The sequence below is a fragment of the Bubalus bubalis genome, chromosome 6 (assembly GCF_019923935.1).
Source record: "Bubalus bubalis isolate 160015118507 breed Murrah chromosome 6, NDDB_SH_1, whole genome shotgun sequence".
In the NCBI taxonomy this organism is placed as follows: Eukaryota; Metazoa; Chordata; class Mammalia; order Artiodactyla; family Bovidae; genus Bubalus; species Bubalus bubalis.
The window spans coordinates 29233492-29256479 of record NC_059162.1 but is presented as its reverse complement, the minus strand read 5'-3'; positions in this window follow the sequence as shown (position 1 = coordinate 29256479).

The following is a 22988-nucleotide window of genomic DNA, read 5'->3' as shown; positions in this document are numbered from 1 at the left end:
CTTAGCTCAGGGTAATTTCTCAATAAATATGCATATTATTGTGTAAGATTATATAACTGCTCAATCACTGAGCAATTTTATTGATATTTTTCAATGTGCTAAGTCACTTCAGTCGTGTCTTTGCAACTGCATGAACTGTAACCCGCACCCGAGGCTCCTCTGTCCGTAGCATTCTCCAGGCAAGAACATAGGAGTGGGTTGCTGTGCCTTCCTCCAAGGGATCATCCAGACCCAGGGATTGAAACTGCATCTCTTATGTCTCTGGCATTGGTAGGCTGGTTCTTTACTAGCACCACTTGGGAAGCCCTAAAACCAAGGTACTATCAGAAGTGAGATTCGAACCCATGCCTTGAGGGAAGACTACAACCTGAATGCAATGCCTTAGACCACTCGGTCATCCTGATTCCGCTATTTTTCAATCGTACTTTGTAAACGGCAAAACAGTACATTAATTTATGGTTTTGAACTCTTCAGTTTCCATTGTGGAGACTAATCTCCTGAGAAAATCAAGAGTCCTGAGCATGCCCTGGCCCTGTTACCACTCACCCCACACTCACCCCACACTCTGGGGTGGCCTTCTCTGTACTTAGAAGGCCACTTTGAAATTAGATTGCATGTTACCCAGGGAAGGTGTAATATGTATGTATAGTTTTGTTCTCTCTACTCTTGCACCCTTGATTCTAGAATCAGCTTTATAATGTTATTCCTAGTTAGCTCCTTTGATTCTGCTACATCTGCTATTATTCCATAGAGGCAGTCTGACCAGTGACCCATCATTCTGCAGATCATACACTGAGATTCCAGAGGTTTCCATACCCCTTCAATGGTCCCTTCTGGAGCATTCACTAAGCATCTGGCTCCTATTTCAGAACCCCTATCCCTTACACAGGGCGTCCCTAGTGGCTTAGACAGTAAAGAATCGGCCTGCAACATAGGACACCCAGGTTTGATCCCTGGTTTGGGAAGATCCCCTGGAGAAGGGAATGGCTAGCCACTCCAGGATTCTTGCCTGGAGAATCACATGGACAGAGCAGGCTACAGTCCATGGAGTCGCAAAGAGCTGGACACAACTGAAGGGACTTAGCACATCCCTTACACAGCAGTGATGAAAATTATTTTCCATCCATCCTATAATAATGTGTTTTCCCTTATGTCCATGATGTACATGATATTATTCTATCAATAGATATGGGATATACAACAGTGAACAAAACAGACACAAATTCCTGACCTCATGGAGCTTACATTCAAGACAAAATAAGTAAAATGTATAATGTGAGATAGTGTGTGCTCAGTCGCTTCAGTCATGTTGCGACCCCATGGACTGTAGCCCTCCAGGCTCCTCTGTCTATGAGATTCTCCAACCAAGAACCCACTGGCATGGATGGCCATGCCCTCCTCCAGGGGATCTTTCCGACCCAGGGTTAGAACCTGTGTCTCTTATGTCTCCTGCATTGGCAGGCAGGTTCTTTACCATTAGCGCCACCTGGGAAGCCCAGTAGATAGTGATAAATGCTAAAGAAAAAAGTAAAGCAGACAAGGGAGACAGGGAGTTTGGTGGGGGTGGGAAGTGGGTTACACGTGTTAAAAGGAAAGTCAGGTGAGGTTTCACTGAGAAGGCAACATGGGTATATAACCTGCAGGAGGAGAGGGTGGAGCCAGGAGAATACTGGAGGAAGAGCTTACCAGATAGAGGGACCAGAGCTGCAGACCTGAGACAGGGAGGGTGGCGGTGACTGGGAACCGCCAGGGGAAAGAATGACAGGAAACAAGGAAAGAGCCGGATACAGTGGGGCTGGTGGTTGTGAATTTATTTGACCTATAATTTGAGTGAGACAGAAGTCAATGGAGTAAGAGGAACAACATGAACTCACTTATGCTCTAACTCAATCATGCTGCTGCCATGTCCATGGGGAAGGGGGAGTTAGGAAGTGGGGAGACCAGGGAAGCGGGTGTTACAGTAAGCCAGATAAGAGATGATGGAGCCTCGACCAGGTGGTAAGGAGAGGTGGAGGTGGCGAGAAGTATCCAGATTCTAGATATCTTTTTAAGGTAGAAAATACAGGATTTACTGAGAGATTCAATGTGGGGGTGAGAGAAAGAAGCACCCAAAATTGGAGGACTCAGATGAGCCACTACCCTTTAGCCTCCTGTCAGAGAGCTAGGAAATATGTGTTCCTTGCAGCCTTTGCCATAAACCAAAGCCAATTTTCTAAACTTAGCCTTTCTTTTTTAACCATTGCTCAATGCATGCATTTCTTGAAAAGTAAGTATATTTGAAGTTTCCAAATAGTCTAACAGTACATAAAATATATGATGATTCTCTGCAATGAATACCAATTGCTAAAATGCCTTGCTTCCCGCAGAAATTCTACCAGCAAAATTAGAATTGCAATTTTATTCTACCTCGGTTGTCTGGTTAAAGTTTCATTTAAGCCTTGGGCTTATTTTTCAAAGCCCTATAAACATTTTACACACCTACTTACATATTACCAAAGTCATTCTGAATTCAGTCTACAGTAAAATTAATTACCATGTCATGAGTCTGTCACATTTCAAGAGAAATCATAAATATTTACTCAGACCTGTTTCAATGTCACTTTGCAATGAAACAATATTGGCAGAAAATTTCTTTGTATTACAGTATATTCTTTAGTTGGAAGATTTCCATGTAAATATGTCCATAAAGTTTTTAGAAGACCACATCAACATGCAGAGAAGCTAGTAAATCAACACTCATCTCTCTCTGAAAATCCAAAGGCTTGTAAAATCCATATGCATTCCCAGTTCCTCCTGGGACCCCACTATGGCAGCAACAGAAACAGAAGCCAAGCCTGGGGGTGAGACAAACTGTTAGGTGTTTAGGAGACTGACAGTAGGAAAGCGGCCGTGATAGCAGGAAGTGAAGTCCCTGCAGAAGAAGGCAGTGCAAGGATGGCAGGCTGGAGCTATGTGAGCCAGGATTTGAGTGCAGTCTGTACCCGGAAATCAAATCCGAAACTCACCAACACGGCGGACCTGGAGGCAGGCAGCGTGGTGTCATGGAAAGCATGTTGGATGGTGCAGGTTCCGATCTCAGCTCTGCCACCTGGGCACTGTGTGACCTTAGGCAATGTTACCTCTCTGTGCCTCAGTTTCCTTATCTGAACTAGCTTCCCGGAGTTATGAGGAGGACTCAATGTAAGAGGTTTAATACAAGGCCTAATACACACACATATATCATAAATCAATAGACATAGATAGATCAACCTATACATAAACATACACACACATAAATATGTATATACATTATATGTATACAGGTATAGTACATATACCATATAGGCTCAATCATGCCTGACTCTGCCACTCCATGGACTATAGCCCACCAGGCTCCTCTGTCCATGGGGTTCTCCAGGCAAGAATACTGGAGTGGGTAGCCATTTCCTCCTCCAGGGGGGTCGAACCCACATCCCTTGTATCTTCTGCATTGGCAGGCAGGTTCTTTACCACTCTGCCACCTGAGAAGCCACACACATATACAGTATGGCATAGTACACATAGTTAAACTCAAAAGGGCTGAATTTTTTAAAACTTATTAAAGTATAGTTGATTTCCAATATTGTGTTAATTTTCACTGTACAACAAAGTGATTCAGTTATACATATATCCTTTCCAGGTTGTGCTAGTGGTAAAGAACCTGCCGGCCAATGCAGGAAGCATGAGACACGAGTTCCATCCCTGGGAAGATCCCCTGGAGGAGGAAATGGCAACCCACTCCAGTATTCTTGCCTGGAGAATCCCGTGGGCAGAGGAGCCTGCCTGGTTACAGTCCATGGGGTCACAAAGGGTCAGACACAACTGAAGCAACTTAGCACACATGAGCACACACATATATATAGATAGGTAAATATATATAGTACTAAAAGGTCTTGTAGGTCTTCATAGAACCGCTCAACTTCAGCTTCTTCAGCATTACTGGTTGGGGCATAGACTTGGATTACTGTGATATTGAATGGTTTGCCTTGGAAACCAACAGAGCTCATTCTGTCGTTTTTGAGATTGCATCCAAGTACTGCATTTCAGACTCTTTTGTTGACCATGATGGCTACTCCATTTCTTCTGAGGGATTCCTGCCCGCAGTAGTAGATATAATGGTCATCTGAGTTAAATTCACCCATTCCAGTCCATTTTAGTTCGCTGATTCCTGTTCACTCTTGTCATCTCCTGTTTGACCACTTCCAAATTTGCCTTGATTCATGGACCTGACATTCCAGGTTCCTATGCAATATTGCTCTTTACAGCATCGGACTTTGCTTCTATCAGCAGTCACATCCACAACTGGGTATTGTTTTTGCTTTGGCTCCATCCCTTCATTCTTTCTGGAGTTATTTCTCCACTGATCTCCAGTAGCATATTGGGCACCTACTGACCTGGGGACTTCCTCTTTCAGTATCCTATCATTTTGCCTTTTCATACTGTTCATGGGGCTCTCAAGGCAAGAATACTGAAGTGGTTTGCCATTCCCTTCTTCAGTGGACCACATTGTGTCAGACCTCTCCACCATGACCCGCCCGTCTTGGGTGGCCCCACAGGGCATGGCTTAGTTTCATTGAGTTAAACAAGGCTGTGGTCCTAGTGTGATTAGATTGACTAGTTTTCTGTGATTATGGTTTCAGTGTGTCTGCCCTCTCATCCCCTCTTGTAACACCTACCGTCTTACTTGGATTTCTCTTACCTTGGGCGTGGGGTATCTCTTCACGGCTGCTCCAGCAAAGCGCAGCCGCTGCTCCTTACCTTGGACAAGGGGTATCTCCTCACCACCACCCCTCCCAACCTTGAATGTAGAATAGCTCCTCTACTGATATCAAATTGATTATATTTTTGCAGCCAAAGATGGAGAAGCTGTATACAGTCAACAAAAACAAGACCAGGAGTTGACTGTGGCTCAGATCATGAACTCCTTATTACCAAATTCAGACTTAAATTGAAGAAAGTAGGGAAAACCACTAGATCATTCAGGTATGACCTTAATCAAATCCCTTATGATTATACAGTGGAAGTGAGAAATAGATTTAAGGGCCTAGATCTGATAGATTGAGTGCCCGATGAACTATGGACAGAGGTTTGTGACATTGTACAGGAGACAGGGATCAAGACCACCCCCAAGAAAAAGAAATGCAAAAAAGCAAAATGGCTGTCTGGGGAGGCCTTACAAATAACTGTGAAAAGAAGAGAAGCGAAAAGCAAAGGAGAAAAGGAAAGATATAAGCATCTAAATGCAGAGTTCCAAAGAATAGCAAGAATAGATAAGAAAGCCTTCCTCAGTGATCAATGAAAAGAAATAGAGGAAAACAACAGAATGGGAAAGACTAGAGATCTCTTCAAGAAAATTAGAGATACCAAGGGAACATTTCATGCAAAGATGGGCTCGATAAAGGACAGAAATGGTATGGACCTAACAGAAGCAGAAGATATTAAGAAAAGGTGGCAAGAATACATAGAAGTACTGTACAAAAAATATTTTCATGACCAAGATAATCACGATGGTGTGATCAGTCACCTAGAGCCAGACATCCTGGAATGTGAAGTTAAGTAGGCCTTAGAAAGCATCACTACGAACAAAGCTAGTGAAGGTGATGGAATTCCAGTTGAGCTCTTTCAAATCCTGAAAGACGATGCTGTGAAAGTGCTGCACTCAATATGCCAGCAAATTTGGAAAACTCAGCAGTGGCCACAGGACTGGAAAAGGTCAGTTTTCATTCCAATCCCAAAGAAAGGCAATGCCAAAGAATGCTCAAACTACCGCACAGTTGCACTCTTCTCACACGCTAGTAAAGTAATGCTCAAAATTCTCCAAGCCAGGCTTCAGCAATGTGTGAACCGTGAACTTCCAGATGTTCAAGCTGGTTTTAGAAAAGGCAGAGGAACCAGAGATCAAATTGCCAACATCCACTGGATCATGGAAAAGGCAAGAGAGTTCCAGAAAAACATCTGTTTCTGCTCTATTGACTATGCCAAAGCCTTTGACTATGTGGATCACAATAAACTGTGGAAATTTCTGAAAGAGATGGGCATACCAGAGCACGTGACCTGCCTCTTGAGTAACCTATATGCAGGTCAGGAAGCAACAGTTAGAACTGGACATGGAACAACAGACTGGTTCCAAATAGGAAAAGGAGTATGTCAAGGCTGTATAGTGTAACCCTGCTTATTTAACTTATATGCAGAGTACATCATGAGAAACACTGGGCTGGAAGAAGCACAAACTGGAATCAAGATTGCTGGGGGAAATATTAATAACCTCAGATATGCAGATGACATCACCCTTATGGCAGAAAGTGAAGAAGAACTAAAGAGCCTCTTGATGAAAGTGAAAGAGGAGAGTGAAAATGTTGGCTTAAAGCTCAACATTCAGAAAACGAAGATCATGGCATCTGGTCCCATCACTTCGTGGGAAATAGATGGGGAAACAGTGGAAACAGTGTCAGACTTTATTTTTTGGGGCTCCAAAATCACTGCAGATGGTGACTGCAGCCATGAAATTAAAAGACGCTTACTCCTTGGAAGAAAAGTTATGACTAACCTAGATAGCATATTCAAAAGCAGAGACATTACTTTGCCAACACAGGTCCGTCTAGTCAAGGCTATGGTTTTTCCAGTGGTCATGTGTGGATGTGAGAGTTGGACTGTGAAGAAGGCTGAGCCCCGAAGAATTGATGCTTTTGAACTGTGGTGTTGGAGAAGACTCTTGAGAGTCCCTTGGACTGCAAGGAGATCCAACCAGTCCATTCTGAAGGAGATCAGCCCTGGGATTTCTTTGGAGGGAATGATGCTGAAGCTGAAACTCCAGTACTTGGGCCACCTCATGCGAAGAGTTGACTCATTGGAAAAGACTCTGATGCTGGGAGGGATTGAGGGCAGGAGGAGAAGGAGACGACAGAGGATGAGATGGCTGGATGGCATCACTGACTCGATGGACGTGAGTCTGAGTGAACTCCGGGAGTTGGTGATGGACAGGGAGGCCTGGCATGCTGCGATTCATGGGGTCGCAAAGAGTCAGACACGACTGAGTGACTGAACTGAACTGAACTGAAATATACATATATAGATAGGTAAATATATATATATATTTTTTTTTACATATTCTTTTCCATTATAGTTTATCACAAGATACTGAGTATAGTTCCCTGTGCTATATAGTAGGACCTTGTTGCTTATCCATCCTAAGAGTTTGCATCTGTTAATCCCAAACTCTCAGTCTGTCCCTCTCCCTCCACTTCTCCCTGTTGGCAACCAGAGGTCTATTCTCTCTGTCTGCGAGTCCATTTCTGTTTTGTAGGTAAGTTCATCATTTGTGTTATATTTTAGATTCCATATATAATAATATCATATGGCCTTTTTTAAAAGGACTGACTTTGAGTCTCCAGCTCTGTTACTGATTCTCTTACTTCTTCACCTCAGTTAACTCCCCAGGAGGATTGCCATATTAATGGCAATCTTGCCTGGGGCTTGTGAGGGTTAAGTAAGATAGTAGGAAAGAGTTCTGCCAAGTATTAAAAAAGTATATGTAGATGTGATCTAGTATCATGAGAATATTTTCTAGTCTGTTCTTCCTTTATTTCTGTTCACCTCTCCATCCTGATGGACCTGACTTTTTCTCAGGGATCTGGACATCCTTGACCCACTGTCCCACCAGTCAAAGTGCTCCCTCAGGCTGGCCGGGCCCCCACCTCACGTCCTCGTTCAGTGCTGCCCCTTCAGGACTGTCTCTCAAGGAAGCACAGGGGTCTTTAAGAAACTGGAGCTGAAATGTGTAGGTTGAACTTGCTCACACTGATAATTTAGGTCTTTGTGCTTGGCACTCGGATGACTAAAGTCACAGCTAAAAGAGGCGCTGAAGACACTGTCGGGCCGGGAGAGCTGAGAGGTTACGTGTGGGGGAGGCAGCTCAGGGGAGCCAAATGTAACTCTCACTTTGCCTTTCTGATTCCACCATCTTTAGCGGGAGTATTCTGTGCCATTTTTCCTCCTTTCCAAGGGCAAGAAGACAAAGGAGTTAAATGAAAAGGAAAAAGATTTTAAGCCTGATGCACACCTCACATTAAGACAATAGAGAGCTGTGGATTTCCAACTGTATTTTTTCATCCATTTCCTGAGTTGGAAAAATAGATTTTCAGTAATCTTTTGGTCTGGCTTCTTTGTTTCGCCTCACACTTAACAGCTTCACTGAGACATAAATTCCATATCCTATAATTCCCCATTACAGGTGTACAGTGGTAACAATTTTTAGTTAATTTTATACAGTGGCATAACCATCACCACAATCGAGTTTTAGGAGAGTTCCATCACTCCAAATGGCTTCCCTGGTGGCTCAGATGCTAAAGAATCTGCCTGCAATGCAGGAGACCCGTGTTCGATCCCTGGATTGGGAAGATCCCCTGGAGAAGGGAATGGCAACCCACTCCAGTATTCTTGCCTGGAAAATCCCATGGACAGAGGAGCCTGGCAGGCTGTAGTCCATGGGGTTGCAAAGAGTCGGACACAACGGACCCATTAACACTTTCACTTTCATCACTTCAAATAGAAATGTTGTACCCATGTGCAATCATTGCCCACTCCCACCTCTATCCCTGAGCAAACACTGATCTGCTTTATGTCTCCATAGATTTGCCTTTTGTAGAAATTTCGTGTGAATGGAACCACACTCTATGTAATCTTTCTTTTCTGGGTCCTTTCACTCAACATAGTTTCTGAGATTCACCCATGTCATTGCATGTACGGGTAGGGGTTCCTCCTTCTTGCTAAGGAGTGTTGCATTATGCAGGTACACCCCATTGTGTTTACCTACTCACCAACCAATGAACGTTTGGATTGTTAGTGGCCTCTTTTTTTAATAATTTTATCTATTTGTTTGTTCTGGGCTATGCTGGGTCTTTGTTGCTGTACGGGCTTTTTCTCTAGTTGTGGTGAACAGGGCCTACTCTCCAGTTGCAGCATACTGGTTTCTCATTGCTGTGGCTACTCGTGTAGCAGGGGCTCTGTGCACCTGGGCTTCAGGAGTTGTGGCTCCCGAGCTCTAGAGCACAGGCTCAATAGTTATGGCACACAGGCCTAGTTGCTCCGTGGCTCGGCAGTATGTGGGATCTTCCTGGATCAAAGCTGCATTGGCGGGTGGATTCTTTACCACTGAGCCACCAGGGAAGCCCATTAGTGACCTCTTTTTAAAAACATTCCAAGTAGAGACTTCCTGATGGTTGACTAGTTAAGACTCCACAATTCTACTGCAGGGGGTGTGGGTTCAATAGGCCCTAGTCAAGAAATTAAGATCCTCATGCCTTGCAGTGAAGCAAAAAAAAAAGTCTCTAGACATTAAAAAAAAAAAGTTCCAGGTAAAGGAGGTTGATCTCATTTTTAAAGACCTTCTTAATCTCTATCAGAATTATTCCTTTCCAATAATAGCTGCTGCTGCTGCTGCTAAGTCACTTCAGTCGTGTCCAACTCTGTGTGACCCCATAGACAGCAGCCCACCAGGCTCCCCCGTCCCTGGGATTCTCCAGGCAAGAACACTGGAGTGGGTTGCCGTTTCTTTCTCCAATGCATGAAAGTGAAAAGCGAAAGTGAAGTCACTCAGTTGTGTCTGACCCTCAGCGACCCCATGGACTGCAGCCTTCCAGGCTCCTCCATCCATGGGATTTTCCAGGCAAGAGTACTGGAGTGGGGTGCCATTGCCTTCTCCACCAATAAGAGCTAGGCCCCTTGAAACACATATCACAGCATGGCAGGGCATGCATGCTCAATCATGTCAAATTCTTTGCAACCCCATGGACTGTAGCCCACCAGGCTCCTCTGTCCATGGGATTTCCCAAGCAAGCATACTGGAGTGGGTTGCCATTTCCTTCTCCAACATACTACAGGGCCCCCTTCAAAAGACACCCTCTTCCAACATAACAGCGAAGAGTCAACTATGGTGCAGTACACAGGCATACCTCATTAGAGGTAAACCCAAATGCTGAAGTAGGGAAATCATCCATTTTTCCAGTACCTGAAGTCTTATGAGATAAAGGAATTTTCCAGCTGGAGTAGATACATAGGACTGATGACCACCTTTGGGCACAGGATGTTTGCAGATCATAGTCCACCACTGCTAAGCACAAGAAGGAGCAGAACAAGGAAAGCTAGGGGTACCCAGGACCATGTCATCACACCAGCAGCAGGCAAGCAGGCCACGTTCCGAAGAAGGAGGATCTAAGGAGAGAACAAAATGTGTGGACCCCTGTCTCCTATCCTTCCTTCCAAGTGCACCCTCAGTGCAGAGGCTAATGGCATCTTGGTATTCTAATTCTGTTCTTGACTCATACCCGAACCCCTTCTCCTACCCAGGGTGGGGTTGGGGGGGGTGGCAGTTGTTGAAGGAGGGGATGTTGCCATGGAAAACCTTGAGTTGCCTCTTGAGGTTACAGTGTAGAGCCAAAAGGTAAGTCAGCAGAAGCACCTCACCATTCCTGGCAAAAGGACACCCAGACTCTACAGATAAAGGAGCCTTCATTCAGTCAACAAATATGCATTGATGGTCATGGTGCACAAGTCAGACGCCCTGATAAGCATGGGAGAAAAGGAAAGATGGAGTGCATGGCCTTGATGAGCTCACTGTCCAACAAGAGAGAGCAACCGGTGAACAGATGAATGAATGCTATAGAAAAGCTTATCCTAGTCCTCTATAGAAAGCGTCCTGTGGACATGGGGGTAAGGGCTGGAGGAAGTGTGCTGTACAAGATGACATTTCATCTGGACCTTAGAAAATGGGAGGCTTGTCGAACACCAAGTGGAAAAAGAGAGAGTGGTATTTAGACAAGGATCCAAGATGATTTTACACTCTCAGGGATAAAGCTGTACTCAGCCAAGCTAAAACCTGGAATTCCCCCCACGACCGAAGCAACATGCTAGTTCTGAGACCTGCCAAGAAGTCCTAGAGGGCTGACTGCTGCCCACTGACAGTGGACCAGCCACTTTAGCTGTTTAACTACATGTTCAGTGAGCCAAGCCAGCTAGAAACAGAATAATGGGGAAGGGATTCACTTTACAGCCAACTTGGCCAAATGACTCCTATTCCATTAAGGATGTTCTACCTCATGCTTAAAATCTGACTTCTTGAACCTCTCCAGAAAGCAAGCCAGAAAGAACATTGCTAAAAGACTAGTTAATACAGCAAATCTCATGTCTACTGTGTTTCATGTGTACTGTGAAACAGAGCAGTGTTGGCTAGCCTGAAGATAGGATGAGCTCAGGCTCTACAACCAGGAGGCATTCCACGCTCCCCCACCACCCCCTCACCTCGGCCTCTTCTAAACCAGGAATGAAGAGTGGCTGCTTTGGGGAACTCCTGGTTAAACATAACAAGTAGAATGCATACCTTCATCTCTGTTTCTCACCAAAAGTCTACTAAGATGATAGTATTTTTTCCAAAAAAAAAAAAAAAAAAAAAAAAAACCCTACAAAAACTAAGATAATAGGTGAGGAAATTCAGCAGATAATAAATGTATATAACATTTCCAAAGCTGAGGAGCAGATGGACCAGAGGTAACCAGGAACAAAGCCAGCAGGGAGAGAGAGGAAGTTAAGAAGAAGCGAGACTAACTGGACTGCAGATCCCTAGAAAGGCTCAGGCCCTGAAGACATCCCAGTTCCAGTGGAGCTGGAAAAAGGACCAGTGATTATGAGACTGAAAGAAGCAGTTAGACCTATCCATCCTCTCCTTTGCCTTGCGCAAGTAGACAATTACTCCTAACCCACCCCAACAAAGGCTGGGGATGTACCCTCTAGAAAGTCCAACCAGACAGTCCCCAAACTTAGGGATACTGGGTCCAACTGATGACGGCTTTCACCCTCTCTACTGAAAACGGGGATTGTATGAAAGCCAGCATACTCTAAACCCCAGCCCACTTACCCTGCTTGTTCCAGAATGCCAGAAGCAGGCTTATATTCCTCTCCAGGGACACTGACAAGCACAAGATAAAATGCCTCCCAGTAATGACTTTGGGAGACCTCCAACAAAACAGCCTAACCCCATCTGACCACCATTGCACAGCAAAACCCATCAGACAATAAGCCCCTAGTATGTATACAGAGTGTTGTATCTTAGTGCCTTAAAACACTGGTATTTTAAAAACGGACACTCAAGGATTACCTGACATTTAGGGAATACCTATAATGTAAAAGACATCAAAACAAATCAGTAGATAAAAGAAACTTAGAGGAGAAAGAGACAGTAAAGAGAACAGAAGAAATTCTAAAATCTTAGAATTACCCTCAATATTATTATACCTAAAATATTACCCTCAGAGTAAGGTAAGACAATTGCATCCCTGAATTTGAGAATAAGAGATTTTGAAATTAATATTCAGAAGATAATAAAGAGCTCTTGGAAGTCAAAAATATATAAAAAATTTAAATATAATAAGAGTTTTGAAAGATAAAAGTGAGGAAGTTTTCTGGAAAATTGGAATCAAAAGAATAAATAAATGCAAAAATGAAAGATAAGAAAATGAGAGAATAAATCAGAGGATCAATTTTTGAATAATAGGCTTACCAGAAAGAGAAAGCAAAGATAAAGGGGAAGAAATTACCAAAGAACCAGTGCATGAAAATTTCATAGGACAGAAGAACATAGGCTTCCAGTCTGAAAGAGCCCCTCAAGTGCATAATGAATGAAAAACAGAGCCCACACCAAAGTTCATAATCATGGAATTTCAGTGCACCAAGAAAAGATACTAAAAAGCTTCTAGAAAGGGGAAATTGGAAAAGAGATCACATACAAATTTCCAAAGCTGGTCAGGAATCAGGATGACAATGATTCCTTCAATAGCAATACTGGGAACTAGAAGACATTAGAGCATAGATTTTAAAATTCTGAACAAAAATTATTTTCAATATAGAATCCAAGTTATCCAAGTTATCAGTAAAGTAGGAGGGCAGAAGAAAGACATTTTCAGACATGCAAGGCCTGAAAAAAATATACTTCCATATACTTTCTCTCAGGAAATTACTAGAAAATGAGCTCCACCAAAATAAGAGAAAAATCAAGAAAGAAGAAAAATATTCTCATATTCCAGGAGTGGGGAATGAACACACAGAAAGGAGGGAATTCCCAGGATGTGGTGCTGAGAATTTTCAGGGCTGAAGCTGTGTAGACTAGAGAAAAACCAATCCAGAGATGAGCAGCTCAGGACTGTCAGTGGGGAGGAAGGAAGAACAGGACAAGGGCTGAGCGGTGGGTTTTGAGGAACAGAGAGAATCTTCAGTCTTTCTGTCCTGAGAGGATCCTCAGTTCTGACAGTGCAGGGATTAATCAGTGATGGATACTAAGCAGTCAATTAAGCAAACGAAACAGGAGGTGAATTTTTAACACCAAAAAGGGACCAAAAAGATAAACAAGAAAGAAACTGTAATGGATTGCCCATCTGTTTCAGCTGTGACTAATAATCATAAGAATGTAAACTTTGGGACTTCCCTGATGGTCCAATGGTTAAGAAGGCACCTTCCAATGCAAGGAACGTGGGTTCAATCCCTGATCCGGGAACTAAGATTCCATATGACAAGAAGCAACTAAGCCCTCGTGTTACAACTACTGAGCCCGCACACCACACAACAAAGACCTCAAATGCCACAACTAAGACTAGATGCAGCCAAATAAATAAATATTTTTTAAAAATAGAGAATGTAAACTCTGACCTCTGCTGTAAAGCCTTGTTTAACAGTGTTGAGAGGTTGATGCAAGGACAGGACTTCTAGGGAAGAGCATGAGAGAGATAAATCCACAGGTAAATCTATTGGTAAAAAACCAATAGGCAATATTTTAAGCAGGAAAAAAAAAGGAATAACAAAAAAAGCATGTTTTTAAGAAATATGGACGTGACTACCAGGTTAGACACCTAATAGAGTTTAAAGTGGTTGTGATGGTTACTGTTATGTGTCAACTTGAATGGCCTTAGTGCCCAGATATTTAGTCAAAGATTATTTCTATGGGGGTGTTTTTGGATGAGATTAACATTTAAATAAGTGGACTTTGACTAAAGCAGGCTACCTTCCACAATGCAGGTGGGCCTCATCCAATCAGCTGGTCTTCCTAGAACAAAGACTTGACTTCCCCCAGCAAGGAATTCTGCCAACAGACAGCCTTCACACTTGAACTGTATCACTTGCTCTTCCCTGGGTCTCCAGTACACCCACCAATCCCGCAGATTTTGGAATTGCCAGCCTCCATAACGGCATGAGCCAATTCCTAAAATGAATCTCTTTCTCTATATAGACACATTCTATCTGTTCTGTCTTTCTGAGGAACCCTGACCAATGCAGTGGATGTCACCTGGAGTGGGACTGGTGTGAGGCAGTCCGCAAAAGATGGATATTTTTGTTACGAACCTGCTTGACACTTGATCTTTTAGACTGTGTACATTTGTTACCTTGAGGGAACAGGATTACATTTTTAAATGGTTAAAAAGGAAAAGCTGATATACTTTACAATCAGGCAGCTCTGGTTTAAATTCCACCACTGCCACTTCCTGGCTGTGTGCCCTTGAACACATCTCTCTGAATCTCATCTTCCCCAGGTGTAAGATGGATCCTTAAGATGACCTTAGGGTCATCAGGCAGTATATGCACGCTCAATCATGTCCAGCTCTTTGCGATCCTATGGACTGTAGCCTGCCAGGCTCCTCTGTCCATGTCAGGCAAGAATACTGGAGTGGGTTGCCATATCCTCCTCCAGGGAATCTGTCTGACCCAGGGATCAAACCTGCGTCTCCTGCCTTGTCAGACATATTCTTCACCACTGAGACACATGGGAAGCCCAGGGTTGTCAGGAGGGTTAAGTAAACCAATAAATGTAGAATATGGCTGGCACAAACTCAGTGCTAAACAAAGGGTAGTTGTAATGACAAGATGCCTCTCCTTTCATCAGCTTCCCCTGGCAGGAACTTGGGTGTTCCTTTGATTTCGTCAAGATTATTGTTCCAATAAAATACACTGGCAGAAAAACTCATTCTCTTGGAAAAGAGTATTTGCCCTTTTAATATTTTATTCCTGATGTGCTTTAGAAGACAAATGCACTTCAGTGTTCTAATTAAAACTCCTTCCAGCGCAGCGCCTGAGCCTATGAAGCGAGGTCAGGTCCTGGAGCTGCTGTGGATCGATGGCCGCAGACGCCGGCGTGGGGCTGCGGATGCTCAGTGGCTTCCTGCCACCACTTGCTGCGTACAAATAAAATCACTTCCAATGACCTAATGTGTGCTGCTGCCACTCAGAAAACTGCATAAAGAGCGAAGAGGCAGCAGCATGAGATTCTGGTGGAAAACGGGTGCTCTCTGGCTGGGGAAATGCGAGACTGGATGGGCGCTTGCTACCCAGGAAATCAAGGTGTGGCGCTGTCAGGGAAACACGCCTGCCTCCCCCAGGGGACGGCTCTTCACCTGCTAGTGAAGTCATCAGAGGCTACCGGGGGGCCAGGGGTGGCCCTCAAAGGGGTCCACAAGGGCTCTGAAATTGTCTGCAGGCTTTAGTGTGAGTGTGCATGTGTCTGGGGGGATTTCCAGAAGTCTGTGCCCCTCAAAATGTGGCATTGCCTTAAAGAGCTGGCAACTTCCCCTCTCTGTGCTAAGGAGCTTCAGTCATGTCTGACTCTCTGTGATTCCATAGACTATAGCACGCCAGGCTCCTCCATCCATGGAATTCTCCAGGCAAGAATGTTGGAGTGGATTGTCATTTCTTTCTCCAGAGGATCTTCCCCACCCAGGGATCAAACCCGTGTCTTTTATGTCACCTGCATTAGCAGGTGCATTCTTCACCCCTAGCGCCACCTGGGAAACCCAGCTTCCCATAAGGGTTCTCTGAATATCACCAGAGTATTACAAAAGAAAAACTATTAAAAATTCTAACATATGGAGGCTGAACAACACACTGCTGAATATCACCAGAGTAAATAAGCACAGGGAGCTCCGAGATGTCCTGGCTGGGAGTGGCCATGGGTGTCGGCCAAGGTGAAGGTCAGTCCAAATGCATTTCTGCTTCCCTGGGTCCCCCACTGCATCTCAAGTCCTGGACCCAGCATGACCCTGGGGGGAAGCCTGCCCCAGCCTAGCCCTTCATCAGGGGCCACCTGGGCACCCCCACAACCAGGGGGAAAAAGTGAGGGAAGGGAAACCACACTTTGGGGTTAGCACGGGGCCATCTGTGACGTGGACACTATAGTCCCCATTTTCTAAAGAATGAAACAAAAACCCTGAGACGGTCACTTGCCCAAGATCATACAGCTACCTCGCTGCTGGGTCAGGTGTGAGCTCAGTGCTGACCCCAGAGCCAAGGCTTTTACCGCTCAATGACACACAAGATCTTTCGGGATCCATAATCTACATGCTGGCTGTTCAGAAACATTGTGTTATATCTGCAATTTCCCCACAGCAGTGTCTCCTCAGGCATTTCAGCACCTGCACATTACTATTTCCACTGTCTAGAGTTCCCTCTCAGTCATGGTTTTCTTGAGGAAAAATCAACTCTCGCCCATCCACACTCAGTTCAGTGTTCTTCTGAGCTCTGAACCCTCCCGCCCCTCCCCGAACCTCCCTGCCCTCCCCCTCCAACCTCCAGCTTCCCCACCTCCAGTTGATTTAATTTAGTCCTCCTTTCATCTCAGCTCTCAAGACACCACACATACTTTTATTAAATAACGTACAATATTATCTGTTTTCTTCTCTGTCCCTTTCATTAAAATGGGAACTCCATAAGGAAAGATGTTTTTGTCCTTTTCTCTTGGAAAACAAAACAAAAAAAAATCATATGCAATCTTCTTCAGCTACTCAGAGCTACTTATAATTCTGCCAGTGCCATAAGATCTCCACACCTCCCTGCCCTCTTCGAGCTGTGGAATACAATGCCTGGCACATAGAATATACTATTAAAGTGTCTGGAATGTTAGTTATTGAAAGGATGCATTGTTTCCCGAGCAATGCAATATGCTTGCTAATCATGTTTCCTTGTAAGGCTTCTCAAACATGTTCTGAATGAGACACAACTTTTTAAAAAGACATCATATTAGCTCCTGAAGTAACCTCTGCCATTCATTGGAGAAGGCTGGGAGAGAGAGAGATTACAGAGCCAAACCGCTCCAGCCCTCTTGTGGTTGCAGAAAGAAGCAAGAATGAAAGCAGAATTAGCCTTTCCAGGGAAATGTCCTCTAAATGAAACGGCAAGCAAATTGGACATGATAGATTCACAGACATTTTTATTTCTTGATGCAGTTGGACAAAACAGCCAGTTTCCATCCTCACTGCACTCTCTGCGCTGGGCCTTTATTTATTGCCGGCTTCACGGTCCTGCTTCTCACTCCTCACGAAGAGATTTGCTGGAGGCTGGCTCCCTTCCCATTAAGGTCACCAGAGAACTGTTGGATGCTGAGAAATAGTAACTTCAGCAGAATTTCAGAGCAGATTTAGTGGAAATGAACTCTACATTGTGCCACTCAGTAAGGACTAGAGCTGGCTGAGACCACACACACGGAGCCCAGCGTGGCACCACAAAGGCCAGGGCAGGCTAGACCAGGCCTGGGAGGCCAAGTCCTAGTGGGCAAGGAAAAGCCTCCTTGGGAACCCCAACAAGTGAAAGAGGTCCTTGAGGGTGGGAATCCATCATGGTACAACCAGCCACCCAGGATCAACAGGAGTCCCCAGACATCTGTTTACCATTAATTTGCAAAAATGTTCAGCAAAACCCAGGGTACTATTCAGTCAGTGACAGAAGAAGAGCAGCACAATTTGCAACATGGAGCCAAATGGATACACTCTTCTCCTTCAGTGAAGCCCCTGGAATGTGCCTTCCCTTTGTCTGGGCCAACAGCACTGCCTGGCCAGACCTCCCACCTTAATACCTTCCATTTTCAAAGGGGCTTTTAAGTTCTTCCCCCAGCGAGTGTCTTTCTGTATGTCACGGTGGTTTTCAGGCCATAGGTAAACCAGCTCTCTGAATGGGTCTTGCATTAGGGGGACCTTCAGAAAAGAAACTTAAATTGAAATCCTTTCTAAGTTTATGGGAAGGTGCCCAGAAATCAAACTAGTAACTTAATTCTTCATGCGTTCTTATCTCAGCACAACAGGTGTATTGCTCCACGTGTTACATCCAAATGCATGGATTCATGTTAGATAAAATCCAGATTGATTTACTCCTTCGCATTTTGGAAAGGGATGTCTTACACAACTCCATGATGGTCACTTAGTTAGCCCACCACATACCTCCCTGAATGTTAGGCATGCGAGCCTGAGCAAACCATTTTCTGGACCTCATTTTCTTCTACACAATTCAGCGGCACTCAGTGGCCCACAAGGACATCTCCAACTCACCGATACTGTGAGTGTGGCCTAGGGGCAAGTTTGTTTTTCAACAACTTGCTTCCTTCTAGATTTTATTAAGATGAGAATTTTATGGCTTTATAGAAATCTCTGCACCTTCCTTTGAACTTTGCTGTGAACCTATCTAAAATAGCTCTCAAAAAGAAAATCTTTAAAAAGCAAACAGAAACCAAAAAATAATACATATAAGAAATTCAAACAAAATAGAACAATACACACCAAAAAATTTTTAATCATCCTAAATAGTATTATTTCGCTATGTCTCATTAATATTGTTAAACATTATTCTAGACATCATTTGTGCATATATTCATATATAAGAGTGGATAGGTAAATGCAAATTTTTCAGAAATGGTATAATCTACATAGTCACTTCTGTTTGTTCATTTTTGTAAAAGTATCCAATTTAATATTTTTTAATTTAACATGAAAAAGAAACTGAAATAAAACTAGAAATGCCCCCATCACAAGAAATATGCAGTGGCAGATACAGTGGCCAGGGATCACAAATTCTTTGTCACTCTTCTCACTATTTCTTCACGGCCATGAATCTGAGCCTGGCATGTGACTGCTTTGACCAATAGAGTACTGTGGAAGTGTTGCTATTCCGATTCTGAGTCTAGTCCTTAAGAGAACCAGCAGTTTCTACCTCCTTCCTCTTGGAGTCCACCCACCATGCCTCAAGGAAGCCCAAGCAACTACACAGAAAGGGCAACAAGAAGGAATACTGAGGCACCTGGGCAACAGCCACAACTGAACTCCCAGCCAACAGCCAGCATCAACTTTGCCAGCCCAACGAGTGAGCCACTTTGGAAGCAACTCCTCCAGCTCTAGTTGACATCTTGGAAGCAACTCCTCCAGCCCTCACTGATATCAGACATAGTAGAGATAAATTGTCCCTGCTCTGAACTCTGCCCAAATTGCCAAATTGTGATCAAATACATGATTGTTGTGTTTTAAGCCACTAAGTTTTAAGATAGTTTCTAATACAACAATAGATCACAGAAACAAAATCCCCTTATAGTTAAGAAAATAAAAAGAGGGCAAGTTTAAAAATTAGAGTATCTCAATTATGTATTTCACTTTTCAGTTCAGTTCAGTCGCTCAGTTGTGTCTGACTCTTTGCGATCCCATGAACTGCAGCACGCCAGGCCTCCCTGTCCATCACCAACTCCCGGAGTCCACGCAAACCATGTCCATCGAGTCGAGGATGCCATCCAACCATCTCATCCTCTGTCGTCCCCTTCTCCTCCTGCCCTCAATCTTTCCCAGTATCAGGGTCTTTTCCAACGAGTCGGCTCTTCACATGAGGTGGCCAAAGTATTGGAGTTTCAGCTTCAACATCAGCCCTTCCAATGAACACCCAGGACTGATCTCCTTTAGGATGGACAAGTTGGATCTCCTTGCAGTCCAAGGGACTCTCAAGAGTCTTCATACCACAGTTCAAAAGCAACAATTCTTCGGTGCTCAGCTTTCTTTATAGTCTAACTCTCACATCCAAACATGACTACTGGAAAAACCATAGCCTTGACTAGATGGACCTTTGTGGACAAAGTAACGTCTCTGCTTTTTAATATACTGTCTAGGTTGGTCATAACTTTTCTTCCAAGGAGTAAGCATCTTTTAATTTCATGGCTGCAGTCACCATCTGCAGTGATTTTGGAGCACAAAAAAATAAAGTCTGACACTGTTTTCACTGTTTCCCCATCTATTAGCCATGAAGTGATGGGACCAGATGTCATAATCTTAGTTTTCTGAATGTTGAGCTTTAAGCCAACTTTTTCACTCTCTTCTTTCACTTTCATCAAGAGGCTTTTTAGTTCCTCTTCACTTTCTGCCATAAGGGTGGTGTCATCTGCATATCTGAGGTTATTGATATTTCTCCCGGCAAACTTGATTCCAACTTGTGCTTCCTCCAGCCTAGCGTTTCTCACGATGTACTCTGCATATAAGTTAAATACGTAGGATGACAATATACAGCCTTGACGTACTCCTTTTCTTATTTGGAACCAGTCTGTTGTTCCATGTTCAGTTTTAATTGTTGCTTCCTGACCTGCATATAGGTTTCTTAAGAGGCAGGTCAGGTGCTCTGGTATGCCCATCTCTTTCAGGATTTTCCAGTTTATTGTGATCCACATAGTCAAAGGCTTTGGCATAGTCAATAAACCAGAAATAGATGTTTTTCTGGAACTCTCTTGCTTTTTCGATGATCCAGCAGATGTTGGCAATTTGAGCTCTGGTTCCTCTGCCTTTTCTAAAACCAGCTTGAACATCTGGAAGTTCACGGTTCACACATTGCTGAAGCCTGGCTTGGAGAATTTTGAGCATTACTTTACTAGCGTGTGAGATGAGTGCAATTGTGCGGTAGTTTGAGCATTCTTTGGCATTGCCTTTCTTTGGGATTGGAATGAAAACTGACCTTTTCCAGTCCTGTGGCCACTGCTGAGTTTTCCAAATTTGCTGGCATATTGAGTGCAGCACTTTCACGGCGTCATCTTTCAGGATTTGAAATAGCTCAACTGGAATTCCATCACCTCCACTAGCTTTGTTCATAGTGATTCTTCCTAAGGCCCATTTGACTTCACATTCCAGGATGTCTGGCTCTAGGTGAGTGATCACACCATCATGATTATCTGGGTCGTGAAGATCTTTTTTGTACAGTTCTTCTGTGTATTCTTGCCACTTCTTCTTAATATCTTCCACTTCTGTTAGGTCCCTACCATTTCTGTCCTTTATTGAGCCCATCTTTGCATGAAATGTTCCCTTGGTATCTCTAATCTTCTTGAAGAGATCTCTAGTCTTTCCCATTCTGTTGTTTTCCTCTATTTCTTTGCATTGATTGCTGAGGAAGGCTTTCTTATCTCTCCTTGCTATTCTCTGGAACTCTGCATTCAGATGTTTATATCTTTCCTTTTCTCCTTTGCTTTTTGCTTCCTGTCTTTTCACAGCTATTTGTAAGCCTTCCTCAAACAGCCATTTTGCTGATTTGCATTTCTTTTTCTTGGGGATGGTCTTGATCCCTGTCTCCTGTACAATGTCATGAACCTCCATCCATAGTTCTTCAAGCACTCTGTCTATCAGATCGAGTCCCTTAAATCTATTTCACTTCCACTGTATAATCGTAAGGGATTTGATTTAGGTCATACCTGAATGGTCTAGTGGTTTTCTCCACTTTCTTCAATTTCAGTCTGAATTTGGCAATAAGGAATTCATGATCATGATTTCACCTTTAGAACGTCTTAATTGGCAAAGAGTCAGACACGACTGAGCGACTGAACTGAACTGAACTGAATTGACTCTAGCTGTTGATATTTCAAAAAAAAAAAAAAGAACCCAAGATTATTTAGTCTTAGCTACATATTTAAATAGTAAAAATGTGTACCATGAGATTTCTTTACCCCATGCTCTCAACTCCTAATTTTGTCACTTGGTTGATGGACTTTAACCTCATGTATCCTCCCCACTGGAAAAAAAGAGAGCAAGAGAGAGTTTTTGGTTACTATCAAATATTATTTCCCTGATTGCTTTTGTCTCCCAGCCTTTTTGCTTTGTATTTACTGTTATCTCAGGCCTTTTCCTTTCTGTCAACTTTTCTCAATTAGCACCTGGAAATAGAATTAAATAATACTAAATCACATAGTGGGAAAGTTATTTCCTTTTCACTGTCTTTCAGTTCTGTTTAAATCAAGGAGAAAGTCTCAATCAATTCTCATATATCTTCAACATGGTTCCAAAGATATCTACTCTTCCTTTTAACAAAGAGAGAGTAGGCCTTAAGGTTCAGCACCTTTAATAGGCAACGATGTGGAGACAAAATTTAATCATGTTCATTTATTTCCATAATTTTATTTTATTCTATTTTGACAAGTTATATTGGTTTTCAACTTAGGTGATATAAAGTTCCCTTTTAAAATAAATTCCTTAGGTTTAAAAAGTGAGCTGATTTAAAGAAAATATTGTGTATATAATAGAACAGATGGCACCTGAATGGGGCAAAAAATAAGTCTATGATACATGAATGCTTGGCCTTTAGGAAAAAATTTTTCTATACTGTTAAAAAATTTATATATATAGATTCTTAACTCCTTTTATTGTGTTAATTTTGTTAAAAATCTGTTCCTAGGCTCTGTTTCACCCAGCAATGGTATTCTATCCCTTGTGGAGGGAGCCCCAGAGCTTATGCTTCAACATCACCCCCAGATTGTTCATTTCCTCACTTCACCCATGTACCTACCTGAGAATTCCTTTCCACTTCCCCTCCCAAGTGAGCAGCCAGATGAGGGAAGGGAAGGTGTCTGTGAAGTCAGCCCTGTGTCAATAGTTCCCATACCAGGAGAGGAGCTTTGCTTCAGGGTCTCCATCCTCTTCTGACTGGCTTCCTGATCCCCCTAAGCATCTTGCCTCCTTTATTTTCTTTTTTGTCTTCAAGTATGCTAAGTTCGGGGCTTCCCTGGTGTCTCAGTCATGAATCTGCCTGCCAATGCAGGAGACATGGGTGCGATCCCTGACCTGGGAAGATCCCACATACCACAGCGCAACTAAGCCTATGCACCACAATTACTGAGCCTGTGCTCTAGAGCCCAGCGCCACAGCTACTGAAGCCTGCAAGCCCTA